Here is a 15,291-nt window from a genome sequence, read left to right as displayed (position 1 = left end):
GGCCCTACCCGGCTATGTACTGTCACTACTGCTTGTGACCATTATGCTTCGCACCTTTTCCAATCCCCATAGTGGGGCATGTTATCTGCGCACTTCGAATTTGCAGGACTACACATACCCAGGGCTAGTGCAGTAGACAGAACTTCACTTGTTTGCCATACTATGAGCCTATTCTGTTAGCGTTTGGGTTCCTTATTTATTTTCTTATGCCATGTCTGTGTTCCATACCGTAATGTATATGTTTTATGCTACTATTTACATGTATATTATGGAATTTGCGTGGCAGGGGATTGCAGGTCATTTTCCATTTTTACGATTGTTGCAGGGACACGACTGTCCAATCAGGGACTGTCCATGGCACTTTGGGACAGCAGGTAACCCTGGTGACCATGCCCATGTCGCTGCTGGGGTTTCCACCTTTTCCATTTTCCGATCTGGGATATTTCCGGGACTCACATCTGCCTTTACAGGCCGACACATACAAACGGTCACTATATAGCATAGACATTCACTTGTTTGCCTAAATAATTTGCTTATTATTGTGGCAATTTCCTTGCTTATTCTGTTTATTGTGTCATTTCGGTATTTCTGTTACAGAAATAACCAATTCATGCTACCATTACATTACATACGGGATATCATTGTGTCCTACAATCGTAGCACATCAGCCATTTCTAATACGTTTTTTCGGGACACAACTGTCCATGGAGAGACTGCCCCAAACAACGTGGGACAGGTGGTGACCTTAGTCGCTGCTCCTATGTCGGTGCGGCGCTGACATGCGGCTGTACACCTTCTCTGAGTGTAAACACTGACAGTGCATTGCGGGACGGAGGCGGTCTTATGCGTATCCTTTGCTCCTTGAATGGGTACACTTATGCCTTGGTGGCTTCTATTTGCTTCTCCGTTAATTTGGAACGGGGACTATGTTGCGTACTGTATGCGGCGTTTCATTCTGCACGGGACCTGGCTGCTGCCATTACTATTGTGGGCGGACCGTGGCTGTCAGCACATTAGGTTGCTCACCTCATGCCGGCTTAGACACGCCCAGACGATCCTACCTGGGCTCGCTCACGTACACTACGCACGTGTCTGTGATTCCGGTGCACTCTCATTAATATGTATATGGCGCTACTGCGCCGGATATTCCATGCACCGCCGGCGCAGGCCTTACGCCGGCCTTGCGCCGAGCTTCATGAATCCCGGGGACGGACTTTGGCATACCAAAACTACTGGGCCCACTTAGTTAGCATTTCCCTTACCTACTTCACAACCCCATGGCTTTCCAGCCAACAGATCATTTCTTTTGACCCATTGCACCAAAAATAAATTAATAAAAAATGGATTATACATTCCCTGTGCACCTCTGAATTCCTTCTTGTGACTTCTGATGGATGTTTCCAAATAACTGGAATTGGCCTATATCAGTTCTGTAGAGGGATAGAGCCCTGACTGTGGCTATGAGTAGCAGCTTAGACTCTTGATAGCACAGGCAGGGAGAATGGAGATAACTTTCCTGGGGAGGGGCACATTATTGTGCTTTCATTTCCCTACTGGAGTCCAGGAAACAACCACAATCTTTTGCCTGAAAGTGGGTGGAACACCCTACTGAAGTCAAGCCCTTGAGGAAGTGACAGGTAGTTCAACAGTGATGCCAATTTTATGCTCTACCCTTGGGGTGTTTTATGGAGTGTGCGGGGAGGGCAGAAAAATACTATAAAAATACTTTCCAACAGTGTGACCTTTTTCCAGGAGTCCTCGCTCTCTTCACTCACCACAGACACAGGTCAGTTCTAGCCTGAGGGAAGATACAATGGGCCCTCTAGACCCAATGACCAAGGAAAGGAACTGGGGCAACTGTGAGGAGCCAAAAACATGCAAAAAATACTTTGAATTAAAAACAAAATTAATAAGGTAAAAGATACTCCCAAACATACTGTGCGAGGTAAAAGCTACAGATATCCTCTGAAGGGGCAGTATAAAGCAGCTGACAGATGAGCACAGGGATGTACCAGTCTGTAGTATAGATACTGTCACCTGTGCTACTACAACAGCATAACATGTTGCAATGCCTTATTCTAGGTTATTAGCTTTACATTTACTTTTGGGAATGCAGATATCCTTATCAGCCTTATTGTTTATGAACTGATCCAATCATAGTGACAAATGAAATGAATAGCAATATCACATGATTATTTATTTGCCTTGTAGTGATTTTGCAATGCTATTATTTATTTATTTTTATTTATTTACATTTGTTGACCGGGCTAGTCTAGCTGGATACATATTTTCAGTAGAGGCCCGAGGAGAAAAGCTCCAACATGAGTGAATTAATACATTCAAAATATTCTAAAAATGACTAGTTTCACATTACATAATAAGACATGATAAGAAAAAATTAATAAATTGTGAACAATATAAGGTTTCATTACAGTAGAAGTAAGAAATAAACAAGTCTTAATGCTTTAGTAGGGTTCATGTGAAGTCAATCAAAATCTAAAGCATTAGAACATTAGCAAAACTTTTTAGTAGTGTTGTTCATAAGATATGGGGGGTAACTGTTAAGGAAGCAGGAGAAAAAGAAACAGGGGAGGGGAGAAGAAAAGTAGATTCAATCAGGCTTTGAGCAGGGGCAAAGCCAATGTATTTTAAGGTGGTCTCTAAGGTGTTTTTTAAAGATTAGAGAGGATGAGAGTGAGGTGAGTGTATTAGGAATACATATATTATTAATATCCATATATTATCACCAGCACTTTGCATCGCCAGTTCTCATGCCATGTGCTTAAGAATTCAGAGAAGGCTTCTCTTTTTCTGATGATGGTTCAAGCTTACGAACAGAGGTACAGTGAAAAAGTGATAAACTCTAACAAAATATATTCAGTGATACAATTCCAGTTCTCAGGAGTACTTGTACAAATACCTAAAGTTAGTCATCTTTAATCAGTGTGCAATCCTGGTAGACAGAAAGAACAAAATGTAGGGACCTCACCAAAGGTCTGCTATACGCACCTCAAAGTCCAAATAAAATAAATAAAATGTTGCAGACCACCACTGTGTTCCAAAATTTTATTCACATGACAGACATTCATAAAAACACAAAGTCAAAGTACTGAAGCTTCTTGGAATTTTATTCATTGATTTTATCCATCGACTTTGTGTTTTTATGGATGTCTGTCATGTGAATTAAATTTTGAAACACAGTGGTGGTCTGCAACATTTTATTTATTTTATTTTATTTAATCCTGGTAGACAAGCATAAATAACAATGTTGTAATACCCTTTAAAATGTATTGGCTAGTCATTGTCTTAGTTGTCATTAAACACACATCTTTGTACAATGTGATTTCAATTTTCTGTCATTCCTATGGAAATGCCATTGGTTTGTTTATGACCTAACATTGCTTCTATTTAAGGAATCAGCTTCAGGTATGGATGTTCCCTGATCCACCATGAAAGCAAATGTCTATAATTTCATAATACTGTTTACAGGTCACCTGTGGTAGAGCAAACCCCAGTGCTGCTTACCAAAACCTGTTAGGGACCAAGGGCCCCTGCCAAGGGCTAACAGAAGAAAACCAAAACAAGATAATCCATGAGTGGCATACATGCAATCAAGGTGAAAGATTGTCCTGTTTAGCCAGCTGTTTTGACTCCCTTCCCTCATATTCTGCCCTGCATGAAGTGGGTGGGTGGGCTTCACCACCCACACCTCCTTCTCTATATATAACAAATGGTTTGATCAAAAACGAAAAAAACAAAAAACAAACTGTAGAAATCACAAAAAAAAATGGCCAGAGTGCAAGCAAAACTCTTATTTAATGAAATACAGTGAAGCGATTATTATTATTAATAAATAATCTAAATATATAAGCACACACACACACACACACACATATATATATATATATATATATATATATATATATATATATATATATATATATATATATATATAAAATACATTAACTAAATTCCTTCATTAATAAATAATCTATTTATTAATGAAGGAATTTAGTTAATGTATTTTATGTGTGTTTTATATAATATGTGCTTATATATAAAAAAATTAAATATTTTGTTATGACATAATTTCCTTTCTAGTGTAGGGTGGGCTTATAAAATGCTATTTAAGAAGTTCAGTTGTGGTTTAACACTGTTTTAGTCTGATGAAGTTTGTCATTTTACAAACGAAAAGCGCTTCTCTGTATTTTATTAAATAAGAGTTTTGCTTGCACTCTGGCCATTTTTTTGTGTGATTTCTACAAATTGTTTGATCACACAGATTTAGGGAATGTTAGAAAACATTCATTAAAACTGGGTCAGAAATCATGATTTTGAGTAAATATATATTTCTGACATTTTAAAATTCTTCTGTTATGACTAATCATTTCTCGGACATCGCAAAAGGGAATTTGGATTCAGAGTTTTTTTCTGTCTTGTATCTTTTATGAATCCTTTCAAAAGAATTAACTAAATATGAGAAGCAAAAGTATTCAGAAATATAAAAAGTTGTCCTGATACACTAGTCCACCCACTGTACATACCAATTCCCTAACAGCTAATGATAATCATTTTATTTTATTACAGCTCTTTTCCAATGGGCAAAAAGCTTTCTGTACTTATCATCACAGTAATGTATGACTTATGTATTGCACTGAGAACTTGGTGTCACAAGTATAGTAAATGTCAGCTCTTGCATGCAAATAGATTCATGCTATCAGATTCTTTAAGTGTCCTGAATTACTAGAAACATTGCTGTTATAGACATTCTTGTTTATTAAGCAGTTGTTAGCTGCTGACATTCTGGCTGATACAATGGTTGACCACTGCCAGCATTGTGCAAGACTTTAAGCCGTTTGGAGTTGTTAAGACTGACTGACTGATTATCTCCTTAGCTGTAATTCTGTGCTGCAAATAATATTTCTTTGAGTACTCCTTAGAGTTTTGTCTGCTAGATGAAGCTCTGATTTCTGAGCGGAATCTCCTGTGAAGTCACTGTGAAATAGACTTACTTCTATAAAAATGCTACCTGTGACTGATGCATTATGCTAGTATTTTTGTCAGCAGTTAATATGCGTAGTAGTTAGACATTCATTAGAAAGCAAAATTCCAATAAATGTTTGCTTACTTTGATTCTGTACCAGTCAAGTTCACCTGTAGAATTTATTTTTAAATATATAACTAACAGAAACCGTGAGATGTGTCTTGTTTTTAGGGATTTGGTAAGACAGATGTTGGCACACATTATATCTGTCTGGGATACCTTACAAAAGAAGGCATACTGAAAGTGAAAAGAAAAATAAAGAAAAATGCTATGCAGTGTGGATGCTATGTCTTACAAGGGAATCATTTCAGGCCACTGAACTTTAATCAATAAGTTACAGGTGAAGGAATGATGAGACAAGTAGCCTTCTAAACTTTCAAAGCGGGGTTTCTGTTTGAAGATCTATATTTAGTAAATATAAGGAATGATATCAAACATCACCAGTTTTTAATGCGAATAATGACTGGAATTTGCAAATCTTCCCTCAGTGTTGGCTGCTGGAGAAAGTGACATTTCTTAGAAATGTTAGAAACTCTCTTCAATAGATACCATTACCTCTGACGACTGACAGCAACCTTAAATGTAACAACAGCATTCCTGTATTGGCTGGGTAATACAAATAACATTGAAGGTGACCAGCCACTCCTTATGACTCATGGTGTTGGGCTGCTGGCTTACAGCACTAATTATCTGAAATGTAGGTATGACAGTCTGCACCAGATGTAGACCACTTCAGATGTGTGTATGCTATGATCAGCATTAAGAAACGTCTGTAGTTAATAACAACTGGCCGATCTGTTAAAACAGTGCAGTAGATATGTTTTTAGTAGTCAGAAAAAAAAAAGAGATGCACCGTAGCATTTTCAACCTTAATCCATTTTACTTTGAAATGTTACTGGTGGGCATGGTTCTGCCTCTTCATTTGTAGATAAGATAAGGTGTTGTGCAATAGTGCACTGTTACTTCTAGGTACTTATTGGGGGGAGCAGTACCTTTTTTGCATTATTATCGAAAGTTATTTTTACAGTGCAATGTGAAAGAGAGGTTTTTAGAGATGAAAGGGTGGTGACAAGGCAATGCAGCTGCATAGCATGTAAGAAAACTGGATTATCTAGGATTGTAGGAAAGGCTATATAATTTTATTTAAGGTGATCTAGTAAATCTTTTCCTCTTTAAGAGGTGTGAGTTGCTTTAAACATACACAGCTAAACAGATTTTAATGTTTTTTGAGCACTGAATAATATGAATTAAACTGCTCATAAAATATATTCTGTGGCACATAGTTTACTTCTAATCTGTGGAGAATAATTAAACTTCAACCTGTGCAATGCCAGTTATATACTAGAAACTAAAGCTTACAAAAAATAATTTTTATTTTTATTAATGTTGCTCTTTTTTATACAAAGTGTTAGGCAACATAAACTGCAGTGATTGCACACTATTCAAAACATCAAATATGAGGCAGAAGTACAGCTGGCTTATTTTATCAAGGAACTTAATCATGTGACAAGCCAGCTGACTATCATTTTAAATGCACAAACCATATAAAATAGGTATGTATGTATACTGAATCTTGAATCCAGAGTTTATCTAAACAATCCTGTGTTGGTTCGTGATTGACTGTGCAGTTGCCTGGTAATACAAGATTCGATTTGATTTATAATTTATTTTTACCACTGTTTTGCACTGTTTGTAGGAAGAAAGACATAGCTTGTACACAGGATTTACTTTGATTTATATTTTGTTGTTTTACCTCTAATTTTTACTGTTTGATTTTAGAAAGGGATAGGTTCAGCAAACTCTAGCCATCCCAAGGGGCTTAGTCAGCTATGAATTCATACAGACTGCAGAAAGGACAATCCAGAACTTATCTGAAAAAAATCATGTATTAGTTTGTAATTTATTGATCTTTACTGTTAAAAACAGGTGCTACTGCACACATGCACACATGATGTAAAGAAATTCCAGCTTTTCTGTGACTTTCCCAACTGCTACACTTAGACCAATGACTTTATTGTACTTAACTTAATACTTAGCTTTATATTGTTTGTGTGATTTTTCTCATACAAGTTGATTTAAAATCTCTTTGAATTCTGTAGTAATTGATTTTCATTATAATTTTCTTTTAGAATTCTTTATTCTTTTGCAACTGGAAATTGATTATTTAAATAAGTATGCCAGTAATGATTTTCTACAGCACAAGTATTTTGTACAGTGTACTAAATGCTATGTATATTTAAAGGTAACACCTGATAACACAGGTGATCTGTGTTCTTCATGTCAAAATATGGAAGAATCTATACTTACTGATGACAACTGCACTTGTGCAATTGTCACAGCTTGGAGAATTGTTGTTACATATGTTAATGACAGGACTAATGAGATAAATAATGTTAGGCAAAGAGCAAACAGAATAGATTTAGGAAAGGGAGTGTTGATTGTCAGTAGAAATTATTCAACACTTATTGAACAAAATAATGCAACTGATAAGTTTGGAATTCTGGATACAAATATTCAATAATCTGAGGATTCAGAGCATATATTAGAAAATAAACAAATAAAGGAAGATGTTCAAAACAAATATGGATTAAAAAGAAAATGATAAATGTCTGTAAAACAAAGAGAATACTAAAAAGATTACTGCTTTGTTATATAACATACCGATTATAGAAAATGATAATGTTTTTTTCTTCCAGAAAACCTTCAGTCTACAGAAAAAGGCATACATTTTCCAAAAGAGAAGATAGAAAAAAGAGGCAAGGGGCAAGTGAAAAAGAAGAAATCAAAATCGAGTGAGGAAGGATTAAAGAACATTACTGTAAGAAAAAAGAGGATAAAGACAGATGTTGACAACATGGCTCAACCTGTGGAAGTACAAAGATGGCTGGATGAGAATTGTATGCTTATAAATGTAAAAAGCAATGAAAACTATTTGGTTAATAAGACTAATTGTGATGAAGATCATTCTTTTGCAAGAATTGATAGAGTATATATTCCTAAATTAGAAGATGAAAATTCTTCAGATCTGGACAGAAAAGATATTCTTGTAATTGGAGTTTCAGTTTTTAGAGGAATGGATACCTATATTTGCAGAGAAGCTCATGAACATTTAATAGGGTTATGCTAACTGGAGCAAAAATAGAGGATATGAGAAAGGCCTTAGACTGTCTTAATGTAAGGAAGTCTAGATCGTTTTCTATTCATGCTGGTATAAATGATTTCATCTACAAGGAATCTTTCACTGTTAGTAGGGAGCTTGCATCCCTCTTAGATGGCATAGCTCATACAGGTGCTAGGAGTATGAATGAAAAATTGTGCTGTGATGTAATTTATATAGATTTAACTTCCGAATTTGATAGGGTCATAAGCAAAACACTGATAAAAAATCGTAACAACTAGGTATTGATGGACCCTTGATAAAATGGATAGCTGCATGGACAAATAGGACATTGCAAATATATAGCAATTGGGCAGGTGAATTCTTGGTTGCAGTCACGGTATCCCATAAGATTCTTATCTAGGCCCATACTTGTTTTGATTGTGTTGTACAGTCTGTATGCAGATGACTCCAAAACTGATAAACTAATAATTGTGCTACAGATAGGGCCTGCAAAACAGCTTGACTAAATTGACAATTTTTGAGCAAGAGAATAATATGCTGATGAAGACATCAAAAACTATGCCTATGAGATTTAGGAGGCATAAATTAAAAAGTGAACATTTAATACAGCATACAGTGATTGAACTGTAGCTTTATTTAAGGACCTTGGGTATATGGGTAGATCCAGCTTTGAGCTTTTCTAATCATATCAAACAATTGGTTAATGATAGCAATAGAATTATAGGTTGTAGAAAAAGATTTACAATGTACTGGAAATCAGAATTGATGAAGCCATTGTTTGTTAGTTACATTGATCCCAACCTTTAGTATGGAATAACAATATAGAAACCTTATAAGAAAAGAAACATGAGTAAACTGGAAAGAGTACAGTGGAAATATACCAAAAGCATCCATGGATGTAAAAATGTAAGATATTATGAAAGACTAAGATAGCTGAACTTATACATATATATATATATATATATATATATATATATATATATATATATATATATATATATATATACATATATTTTATATATATATATATATATATATATATATATATATATATATATAGGTTTACCATGATAAGGTTGAATGCATTAACATCAAACGTGCATTCAACCGAAAAATAAACCTAAAACATCAAAAGAGAGGAATGTCAAAAATAGTTTGCACGATAAAGTGCATCCCAAAATGTCGACATTCCACTCTTCCAGACACGGCAGTTAGCTCACCTCTACTATTTTGCAGGGGGCTACCCCCCTGCACCACCCCGTGTAGGGGGTTCTCCCCCCACATCCCCCTACTTAAATTAAATATACCAAATCCAAGAGCGCACTACAGTGAGGAAATGGGCTACTTCGCTGTTCCTCACTGAAGTGCGACCTCCCACTATAGTCTCTGTATGTCACTTTTCCAACTAACCTCTTAACTCTTGACTAACCTCATTCAACCACTTGTCATTTGATTTCCTGCCCCTTAGGAACAGTGAGTTCGCACATCAGCCATTCAGTGTCCTGCAGCTCAGGTAAATTATATCAAGCCTCTATATATATATATATATATATATATATATATATATATATATATATATATATATATATACTTAGGAACAGTGAGTTCGCACATCAGCCATTCAATGTCCTGCAGCTCAGGTAAATTATATCAAGCCTCTATATATATATATATATATATATATATATATATATATATATATATAGTTCAACTTCAAAACATCTAAAACTCATAACATCGAAAACTCGAAACACTGAAACTTTGCATCATAACATCGAAAACTACAAAGCACATATAAATAGCATCCCCTCCACCTATGACATCACCAAATGAACAAACACACTTTTTACTACATTTTTGCAAGGGCGCAAGCCCCCCTTCACTCACATTAAATATACCAACTCCAAGATCGCACTACAGTGGGAAAAAGTTAATTTACTAACCCCACTGCATCACGATCACCATAAAGAATGTACACGTTATGTCTAAATCACTTACCTGTATGGCCTAAAAACAAATACAGTGTGACAAAATAAACACTATATAAATGCTATAAATTCCTACACTATATAAATAATAACTATATAAATAAAAACAACATCTTATAGTGATACCACAAGATTAACAGAATATAACATTTACATGTTTAATTATACACTACTCTATGTTATACATTTTCAATGTTATGAAATTTGATGTTTTGAGTTTTAGATTTTTTTGAATTTTTGATGTTATGGTCTCAATGTTTTTGAAATTAGATGTCATGAGTTTTCAGTGTTTTGAAGTATAACTATATATATATATATATATATATATATATATATATATATATATAGATATTTAAGAGGAAACCTGATTTAGGAATATAGGGCATTTAGAGACAACCATCTCTGGGAATGTTTGGGGTTATCAAAAAGTACTAGAGAATCATCAGACAACCTATGTAGAAGATTCTATAGGAATGATAAGTGTACTAATTAGTTCTCTGACAGAGTAACTGATGCATGGAACAGACTACTAAATTACATTAAAGCAAGTACTAGTTTAGATACGTTTAAGAATAGCCTGGACCCTTATAATGGGAACAACTGTTTTGGTATATTGGCATGCTAGAAAAGCATTAATGCCCATGCTTGAAATATGTGTATGTACTGCAGTAAAGGATATTAATGGCATCCCCTAAAACAGTTCCTTGAGAGGATGGTTTTAACTACTTTAACCAGACATCCCCTGCAATATTAAACTCCATCTCCCTTAACCAGGAAAGAAAAAAAGTAAAAACCACATCTGCCCCCTGTCAGTGTCTACTGAAGTCAGACAACTAACATCAAAAAAGGTGAGGCATGAGAACAATTTTATTTATTTTATTATTTTTATTTTACATTTGTTGACCGGGATAGTCGGACTGGATGCATGTCCATTTTCAGCGGAGGCCCGGGGAGAAAAGCTCCAAGGGTAAGCAGATACAGCATTACATAATACCAGCATTACATATTACAAACAGACTATTTACAGAGATTACATAAGTAAGCAAGTTAAACAAGTTCCACAGGTTACAGTTAATCCTGAGCACAAGTCAGGATTAAATTAAATTACACAGTAAACTGGTTAACAGATTTTTAAGGTGGTCTGGGTAGCTGACCATAACTCTACTGGAGATGTGGCTGAGCAAATCAGAGTAGAGTCATCAGCATATTGGATACAGCTGACTTTTGGGATGACAGTATAAAGGTCGTTAATGAAGATGGAGAACAGCAAGGGCCCTAGTATAGAGCCTTGTGGTACTCCGAGGGTGTTAGGTAGAAGGTTAGAGAGTTTGTTCTGCCAGAGGACAGCCTGCTGTCGACCATTCAGGTAGGATTGAAACCATTAGAGGGCTCCAGTATCTAGACAGAATGTTTGCAGGGTGTGGATTAAAAGTTGGTGATCAACCATATTGAATGCCTTGGAAAGATCCAAAAAGAGGGCTGAGGATATATAATTATTGTTGCGATTATGGTTTATGGTGTTAGTAAAGGCTAGGAGGGCTGAAGTAGTGCTGTGATCAGGACGGAAGCCATGCTGAGTGTCTGCCATAAGGCGATTTTGGATTAGGTGGTGCATGAGTTGTCTATGAATACATTTTTCCATAATCTTTGCAAGTGGAGAGAGTATAGCTATTGGCCTATAATTGGAGAATTCAGTAGAGCTGCCTCCTTTGTGAAGTGGGATTACATAGGATATTTTCCAGATGGTGGGAATTTTAGCTTCTACTATGGTTCGATTGATTAGTATTGAGATGGGGTAAGCAATAGCATCAGCTGATTTTTGTAGGTACTCGGCAGGGAGTTGATCAGCAGAAAGTGTAGTGGGTTTTAATTTTTGATCAAGGTACGGATAAGTGAAGTGGTGACTGGTTGGAAGCTGAACGCAAGTAGGTTTCTAGGGGTGCTACTTTCAGGACCAGGGGAGCTAGGAGGTAGTTGGCTAGCTAGGGCTTGAATTGTCTCAGTAAAGAATTGGTTAAAACTATCAGAAACATCTTCAGGGGTTTTATCAATAGTAGTAGCAGGGATTGGGGTTGAAGTTTGTCCAGGATGTAGTAGATTATTTAAACCTGCCCAAAACTTCTGAGGATTATTTTGATTTACTGTCTGTAAATTACAGTAGTATTGCTTTTTGTCTTGTAAAATTGATTTTTTGGTTTCGTTCCTGGATTGCCTGTATTTAATGTGATCTTGAGGGTCTTTAGAAGAACGCCATAAAGCCCATGCTTTGTTTCTAAGGGTAATTTTGAATTTAGACTCTATAGAAAGCCATGGTGCAGTTTTTGCCTTGGTTCTCTTTGAACGAACAGGTGCATGCAAATCAAGGATCTTAAGGAATTTGTTGTTAAAGTATGCTACTGCTTCCTCTAAGGGGAGGTGTTTTAGAATAGACCAATTACATGAGTTTAGTTCTTGTTGGAATTTGACAGGGTCAAAGTTTTTATTGTTTCTAACCTTTCTGAGTAAGGGTTGTTGGGAATTAATGGTTTTGTGCTTAATTACATATGTGAGAAGGTGATCGCTTAGGCCATTAAGGAGGGTACCAGAGGTGTACAGTTGGGGTGACTGTTTATGAGTACCCAGTCAAGTATACTTTCTTTTTGGTTGGGTTTACCTATCCTGGTAGGGGTGGATATGATTTGTGTAAATGCATGCAGGTTAATATGGGTGGTTGGGGATTCTAAGGAACAGGTGCCCCAGTCTATGTTAAAGTCTCCAAGTAGTAGGGTTTCTTGGGGGTAGTGACATGATAACCAGTGCAGGATATCTTCAAATGTAGATATATTGTTACCTGGGGGAATGTACATACAGATTATATTAATGCATTTATTTTTATTAAGCTGAAATTTGGTGGCAAGAATCTCTGAGTTATTAATCTGAGGAGGTTGTATTACATCTATGGTGACATTCAACTCAGATTTATAGAGTACAGCTACCCCACCCCCCTTCCTCGAAGCACGATCCAGCCTGTGTATGTTGTACCCAGGTGGTAACACTTCATTGTCTTTAGTGTTAGGTTTTAACCAGGTTTCAGATAAACAGAGAATCTCAGGGGAGTGGACATCCAGAAGAGCATGCAATTCCTGTACCTTGTTATTAATGCTTCTAATATTGAGATGACAGACTAGGAGAGAGTTAGTTGGCCTACTAATTGTAGGTTTGTAGCTTAGATTACAAGTAGAGGGGGTATGTGTATCTGAAGTGAGTGGACCAGGGTTGGGGTGAATATCACCACCAAGTATTAGGTTGAGTCTATACTTGGTGATGAACTTCAGGAATTTGTTTATTAGTTTGTGGTAGTGTTTGGATCTAGAGCTAATGTGCCTGGGGTTGAGATGTTGATAGACTGAACAAGATGTTGGATAGGATCTGGTACTGTAAGTATGGTTGAAGGTGGGAGGATTTACAGCTGGGGTGATAGTATGGCCTTTTGGGACCTGAAATCCCATAAGAAACTGGTTTTCATACAAGGTAAGGAGGTATGGTGGGAACAAGAGGGGTAGTAAAGAGGAGTATATCAATATATGTGATTCAGCTAGTGAGTGAAGGAACTGTTTTACCTGGTGATGCAACACCAGAAGATAGAGTGGTGAGGTAAAGGTACTGGAAGGGGGATGGGAGAATGCCAGATGAAAGCTAATAGGTGCTTTTAAAATGTAGGTAGTAGAATGGGGGTGGGTGGAATTATTCCTTTCACCAGTAAGTAAATAATTATTTACTGCACTCCATAACACAGTTAAAGTCTTAATCCAACCCAATAAGCAATCCTTTCCACCAACTACTGACCAACTGCAAAAAGCAATCCTAAGTGACTGGGTATTTATTATGCATTTGAAATCTGGAAGAAAACAACTCATACTCCAACTCCACATGAAACAGGTGGTAACATAGCACCCTTCTTTGATAAACACTGCATTAACTTCACTACTGACCCGCCATATGGCTCACTAGGCCTAAAAACCATCAATGTGACCACTACACAGCTATTACAACAACTAAAGCCCACTTTTTGTCCTTGATCTCCTATTTCCAGAACACTTTCACAAAGTCTGAGAAGCCGTAGCCTACCGACCATATTTATTTACAGATCCAACCCTAAACTCACTGTTCCTCAGATCTGAAAACATCCTATTTTATACCAGTACACAAAGGTGGAATCCGTATTAATCTTATACATTTTAGATTTAGATCAATAGCGATCCTATCCCTTTATCTACGATACTAGAGACCATACATACAAAAGCAACAAATATGTCACATCACTAAGATCAACCTCTTATCCTGCACTCAACATGACATCCATCCATCATGTATCACCAGATTTACTCTCCTTTCTTTTCAAAATACCATTACACAAAGAAAACGTCTCTCTAACATTACCATACTCCTAGACCACTTCAAAACATCTGATACTATATTTCACCTCCTCCTTATAAAAGACTTGCAAGAAAGGGCATTAGTGAAAATATACTACTCTGGTTCTAAGCTATTTATTAACCCACTGCCAAGCAGTCAAATGGTGGTATAGTCAGACATATTGTCTGACTTCCTGCCCACCAACAAAGGAGTTCCTTGGGGATTCATATTTGGACAAATGCTATTTTCTTTCTTCCTTAATGTTATGTACACCAAACTTCCTAGTGCCAAACGTATTCAATATGCATGAAGAGTCCACCATAATCAACTCGGCAAATTCCCTTATTCAGTTACAGGACATCACACAGTCAAACTTTTATATCATAAAACAATGGCTGAAAGAATCCCTGTTCCATTCAAATACCAGTAAAACCAAATTATTTCTGTTTGGCTCAAGAGAAATTCCCATAACTTCAAAGAAAAAAAAATCCAGAATTCATATAAGTTAGCCAAACCAAAACTTCTTAAAGTGATTATTAATGACAAACTGCTCCAATAAACACATTGATTACATAACTGCTGCAATTAATAAAAAAGCAAGACATGCTTTATAAATCGAAACAGTATCTGAGACCTCAAGGTTACACATAACTCAAACTGTATGATCCCTACTCTCTTCTAATGCTTATCTATACTAACCAACGTTCACAAACTTACCTACAGATATAAGAACAAACTTATAA

Source organism: Protopterus annectens, chromosome 7.part0 (assembly GCF_019279795.1).
Source record: "Protopterus annectens isolate FY-2018-M chromosome 7.part0, PAN1.0, whole genome shotgun sequence".
Taxonomy (NCBI): Eukaryota; Metazoa; Chordata; order Ceratodontiformes; family Protopteridae; genus Protopterus; species Protopterus annectens.
Note: the sequence above shows the minus strand (reverse complement) of the source record.